The sequence below is a fragment of the Corvus brachyrhynchos genome, unplaced genomic scaffold, assembly GCF_000691975.1.
Source record: "Corvus brachyrhynchos isolate BGI_N302 unplaced genomic scaffold, ASM69197v1 scaffold787, whole genome shotgun sequence".
NCBI lineage: Eukaryota > Metazoa > Chordata > Aves > Passeriformes > Corvidae > Corvus > Corvus brachyrhynchos.
The window spans coordinates 349,127-355,505 of record NW_008239142.1 but is presented as its reverse complement, the minus strand read 5'-3'; positions in this window follow the sequence as shown (position 1 = coordinate 355,505).

Here is a 6,379-nt window from a genome sequence, read left to right as displayed (position 1 = left end):
GGGGGGGGAACCCAACCCTAGGATTGCTCACCAGTAGAGGGCAGATGGGTATTTAGGAAAGGAAAAGTGCTGACATGTAGCCAAACACCCCCAGCTGCTGCTTCCTGGCCCAGAATGTTTTCACCAGGCGAGCTAAAGGAGGAGGATCCTACAAGTGGTGTTAATAAAGGTGGTTCCAGTGTGAGTGGCTACTCGCTGTGCTGCGCTCGGCTGTGGGCCTGCGCCAGGTCTGGAGAAAATGGATTTGGCTGATTGCAATAGAGGAATAATGAGAATTCCTGCCTGCGCCACATCCTGAGCGTGGAACGCTTTGCTTTGCTCTTTATTGCCAGCGTTGAGTGTTTTGCTCTGTGTAAACGTTGAGTAAGGAAATTCCTGGGTAAGCAGGTCTAAGGGATGTGTAGATTACTCCTTATTTATTCTGTCCCATGTTAGGTGGAAATAAATAGGTTTCCAGTTGTTCCTTGAGCCTTATATTGCCAGGGGAAACACATTTAATTTGATTCTGAGTGCAAATTCTTTTTGAGTAATCCCAATTTTTCTAACAACTCATAAAGTGAATGCTGTGTATTTGGGGAAACCCAGGTTGTTGGTTCTCTGCAGTCTTGAGGCTACTGAAAAGTTTTAGGAACCTTTTTTGGCCTCATCCTGCAAACACTTCTTCATGTGAGTAATTCTTTGGTTAAGTGGGGCTGTTCACCTGCATGAATGTTTGCTTAGTAATTAGGGAGTGCTTTTGAAATCCTAGATCCTGACATTCCCACCCGGACCTCTCTGCCTGTGCCTGGCCACAGCAACACTCCAGCCCTGCTCTCAAAGCTTTCAGAGCCTTGAAGCTCTGAAAATCCCTAATTTAAGGGGGAAAAAAATGGTCCAAAGTGTTCCTGGCACAGATCTTCAGTCGAGGATATTCCACTAACACAGAGGGGACTAAAACTGAGGATTTTTGTACCCTGGATGATGCTCAGTGTCTGCAGACAGATCTGGCTCTAATCCCCTTTCCCAGTGCCCCAATATCCGCCCTCCACGTGTGACTGCCCTGAAACACCCCAGGATTTTCCCTCTGTGACACTTCCAGCGTCAGGAAGGGCTCAGGAACAGCCGTGTCTCCTGCTCTGGGAGGTGGGTTTTGTATTTCCCACGAGACGGCATCAGCAGCCACCTTAATTTTAACAAAACCATCCAATTTAACACTTCCAGATAAAGATTTTTTTCTTGTCTCCCTTCTGTTTTTAAATGGGAGCAAGGATCTTTAGCTGGGCTGAGGGAATGTGGTTACAAGGTGCTGAAAACTCTACGCTTGGGCTGTTTTCACCTGCCAACACAAGTATTCTATGAAAGAAACGTGACAAACTTGCTAAATCAGGTTTAAAAAAAGAGAGAAAAAACAGATTGCAAGGGTTAAATGAGAAGAACTTTAGGTGAACTTCCCTCTGTGTGCCCATAACCTGTTGATCTACGCCAGTGCTGAGGAACAGAATCTCTTTTTTTTTTCCCTTTTATAGAGGAATTGTGGGCTCTCTGCACTGAGCTTGCGCCCATTTAGGTAATTTCCTGTCCCATTCTTACAGAGTCTGCATTGAATAGGAACTACTATGGTGAATTGGAGGAAGAAACATTGTTTTTGGGGCTGAGAAAGCTTGTTTATCTCATTTCAGTCAATATCACATTGCAGTGAGCCTGCTTTTCCCGTCACTGAACCCGAGAGGGGAGGAGGAAAGGACCAGAATGTGGAAATCCCTGTGGCCAAACTGGGCAGCAAAGGCTGGTAAGGGCCTTGTGTGATCCAGGAACTCAGGCCAGGCCTGGACCTGGAGACTTCCCTGGCTGAGGAAGAGCCTGGGTGCTGTTAATTCCCTCCCAACAGCCAACAGATGAAAACCTGTCAAATTTGGTTCATTCCAGCCTGTATCTTGCGAGGAAATTTAAGAGATGGAAGTCAAATGGCTTTATTTTAGGGTAAGGGAGGATGATAAATATTTGGATTAATTTGGGTGATTTTTTTTTGGTTTAATCCCAGTTCAAACTTAATTAAAGTGATGGATACCAATAGAAATAACTTAATTTTTATTAAACTTTAAACTGACCACTGTGTCTGACATTGCCATATGTTACCCTTGATGTGCTTTAACAGTTATTTTAAAAAATGAATAATGAAACTGGAAACCCACTGCTGCAGAAATGGATCGACTTTAACACACAAACCTGGATAAATAGTTCAGAGTGAAATTGTCTCAAATGTTTCCTGTCCCCATGTTTTGAGGCTCTGATAACTTTTTTTGCTTACAGAAAGGTTTGTGTTGTTTTTTTAAGTCATCTTTTATGCTGTGTTCGACCTTTAATTAACTTTGGATTTAGGAATTTGACAAAGTGGAAGTTTATCTAATCCCCTCGCTTTGCAATTCCGTTCTCTTCCCCACAGCTAAGCATTTTTTTCTAGAGTCTAGAGACAAGCAATTTAAATTCTTGAAAGTGCTGGTGCCACACCACTGATTCCTTGACCTGTAGTCCTCAAGTGTTTTTCCTCTCTGGCACCCAGCACAGGTCAGGTCCCAGTTTCCTGCACTGGGAGCAGGATGCAGCCAAGGGAAGGGGCAGGGAAGGAAGTTTTGCAGAGCCAGGGCTGCTTAACTGCTGCCTCCAGCTCCAGAGGTTTTAATTTGTGTGCTGGTCCTTATTAATGTGCACAAAATAAAACTATTAAGGCTGGAAAAGACCTCCAAGATCATCAATCCAACCTTCAAATGGATTTGACGATCTTGGAGGTTGTTTGAACCTTCAAACCACGCTGGGTTTACCCTGAACCCTTTGTTTTGCTGAGCTTTAGTGGCGTTATTTTCTTTCTCCTAGTAAGACCTACTGTATTCCCACATTGTTCTCCATAATCCCAGGAGTCTCAAGCCACACGCTCGAGCTTTTCCCCTTCAGTTTCTATTCAAGGAAGAGAGAAGGAAACCCTGACTCTTTTCACTGGTGTTTGCTTTATTTGCCAAGGTAAGAGGGAGGAAGAGATGGAAGCAGAGGCCGTGGATTGTGCCATGCAAAGTGCCACTGTCCCCAGAGCCACCTGCCCCTGCCAGCCCCAGGGCAGGGTGGGCAGCAAGGTGAGGAGCAGCCGGATTCAATTCCAAAAGGAAAACATTCCAGCTGCCTGTGACCCTGTGGAGCTCATGGGATCAGGAGAGCTGAGTGTCCGTGGGCCTTCTGTCAGCACCAGTGATTCTGTGCTGCTTAAACCACGCTGGAATATTTTGGGTTTTTCCTGAAAACCCAACGCTCTCAGGAGGAGAAATGCCAAGTTGGCCATTGTCTCTTTGGCAGCCGGGCAGAGACTGTTCCTTTATCCTGTGGGGAAACGTCCCAGTGTGGCAGTAAATCATCCAACCGATGAAACTCTAACCTGTTATTCCATCATTTATCTAAAACTTCATACTGTGCCATTAATATCAGCCTCAGCCCACCTTGTCCTCTCATTAAACTGCCCGGGGCACTGTAATCTCATTATTTTATGAGACAGATACAAATGGTGTTCAGTAAAGCAGGGCACAGCTCCAGAGCTCTGTTTTGTTTCCTCAAGGGATGTCATTCCCCAGCCTTGCCTACTACCGCCAATTCTTCCAGCGTGTCCCAGGGATACTTGATTATTTGGATTAACTTCGGGGCAGGAAAAGAGGATTAGGAAGCAGAGCCGCTCTTTAACGTGCACACGGAGACGGGTTACATCAGTTCTGTCTGTTTACAGACTTGCCCTGCTGAAAAACAATTTTCTAAAGCTGTTAATTATTCTGAATTATTTGCCAAATTACTACAAATCATTCCTGGCTTGGGACCCACCAGGAAGACAAAGGGGGAACTGTTTAGGTGGTGCTACCTTCAGTCGCTCACATGAACTTTCTCCTCCCTGCTTGGCCAAATTCTGCCTTTCCAAAGCAAAAACTCATGTTTACAGATTTAAAATATTTAGTCTCTGGAAATTTGCAGCTCTTAAAGCTGCTTGGGAGCTTAGCGACGGGAATTATCCAGGAGAGCTTTCTGTTCTTCTCCTTCACCTCGTCTGGGCTAGAAGTTCCATTACTGAGGCATCAAAATGCTACTTTTTTTTTTTCCTCAAATGGGTTGTTTTTTTGTTTTTGTTTTTTTTTTAAGATGCAAATTTTTGGCTTTGGATTCTGTCAGCCCCATTGGGGTGAAACCCTCAGGTATTTCAGACTCGGAATTGTCTCCTCCTAAGAGGCAAGGAGTGGAGCAAAGTGTGGATGACTCCAAGGAGCACAAAGGTGGATACTCCTGGTGGGAATTTCGCTGTGCTCCGAGCTGTGCTGGGGGTGGGGGCTCTGCCAAAGCCCCTCAGAGCAAAGCTTATTTTGGGATGTCAATACCTGCATTGTTGGGAATGGGAAGAAATCCCACCGTGCCAAAGTGGCTGGATTAGTGCTGAGCTGCCTGGGAATTCCAGCCTTGTGCAAGGACCTGCAAATCCCAGGGACCAGGATCTGGAATGGCAACAAAAATATTCTCTTGGGGTGTTGCTTTAAACGTTTTCAGAGGTGTGGAAGGGATTTTTCCCTTTTATCCATGTTTTTCTTCTCCCAAAATTGTTCATTTTTGGATTAAGGCAACGTTGAATGTTTGTCACGTGGAGCATCTCACGCTCTCAGGGAAAGACATCCTTCACCCGTTTGTTTCAGGAACAATTTGGGGGAGTTTTTCATCAAACCACCCAAAGGAATCATAAAAAATTCCTTGATTTTACAATATTTAGGCAGATATTCTACTTCCCACACTGGCCAGTGGTGTAAACTGCTGGCACATGGAAATCCAGACGTGACAGCCTGGGAGTCTGGTTGTCTTTGGAGATACGAACGTCACTTTTTTAAACTAAATTTTCTATTTTTTAAAGAACTAAAATGTTTTTTAACATGCAGCTGATCTGTATTGTGCCTTCCCCACTGCCACGCTCAGTTATTGCCATCCTTCTCCCCAAAACAGGTGATTTTGCAAAAAAATCCCTTCAGCTGGGAAAAAAACCTTCCCCTTTAGAAGAGGAAATGAAAAATAAAAAGTTCACGGGGCTCATGGGAACTGGTTTGGGTTATTTTTGGAGGAAATAAAGCTGAGAATGTTGTCACCTTTTGGAGGGGAATGCCCTGATTTAATTTCTGGAAGTATCCATGTATCAAAGCTGACCAAAACCGAGGAGGATTTGATCTTTGCCTGGAATTCAAACCCGGCTGCATCCCCAGCTCTTCCACAGAAAAACACCAGCAGCTTTTGAAGCCAAAACCAGCATTTTTTTGGTCAGTAAATTCCCTCCCACAGGAACCCAGGCCGGGCTCTGCCGCGTCAGGGCTTTTCCTGCCCGCGCCTCCTCCGGCCTCGCGCCCTTCCAGAGCCTGGGATTGCATCCGTGCCTGTGTGGGCTGCAGAACCCCGTCTGTCTGCCCTCTCATTAGCACAGTGTGGGGTTAATTAACACCCTTTGGGTTAACTAGACACGTGCTTCCCTCCTGTTCGAAGTAACCAGCTCTGAGCGGTTTCTGTTATCCCAAATGGGTGCGGATCTGGTTGGGATGAGAGGAGGAGGTCACAGAAACCCCAATTCCATCCTCTGCAGACACCCACGAAGGGGGATAACAAACCTGGGGAGTCAGGCTGAGCGTGGGGTACCCTCCCTTCCACTCCCCACCCCCTTCTTGAGGCCAAATCTAATTATTTGATTCATCTGGACTTCTATCACGTTGTTCTGATCACTGGAAAAATTAGGGACAGATTATCTGAGTGCTGGGACAAGAACACAATGGCTTTGTCCCCCCTTCTCTACCAAGGGAAAAGGGTTTGGAATGCAGAAATTTCAACATCTACGCTCATTTTTTGTTCTGTATTTTTTATTAAAATCCTGCGCCACTGTTGCGGTGCCCTGGCCCAGCCCTGGTCCTACACAGTAGGATGGGCTGGACCACGGGTCCCCCTTCCTGGTGTTCCCAAGGTGGGTGATGGCAACTCCCATCCCCCTCCCCGAACAGAAAATAAATTAGAAAGAATTAAAAAAAAAAAAAGCAAAACCAGGGGGATTGGAGACATGGAGACCTTGTCACTGCAGTCTGGGGACACGGGGACCCCTGTCACCTCTGGGGTGTCTGCTGGGAGACACAGGGACCCCCACCACCCTGCTGGGGGCTGTCCTGGTGACATGGGGACCCTCACGGCTCTACAGGCAGCTGGTGCAGTGGCGACCCTGCCCCCCAGGGACGGTGACACCTCGAAGCCCCCCGGCTGCAGTTGGGGTGTCCCGGGAAGAGCTCAGGGCCGCCCCGGGGCCGTGGGCAGCAGCAGCGGCTTGGGGGGGGTGGGGGGCGTGTTGGGCGAGGGGAGCTCCCAC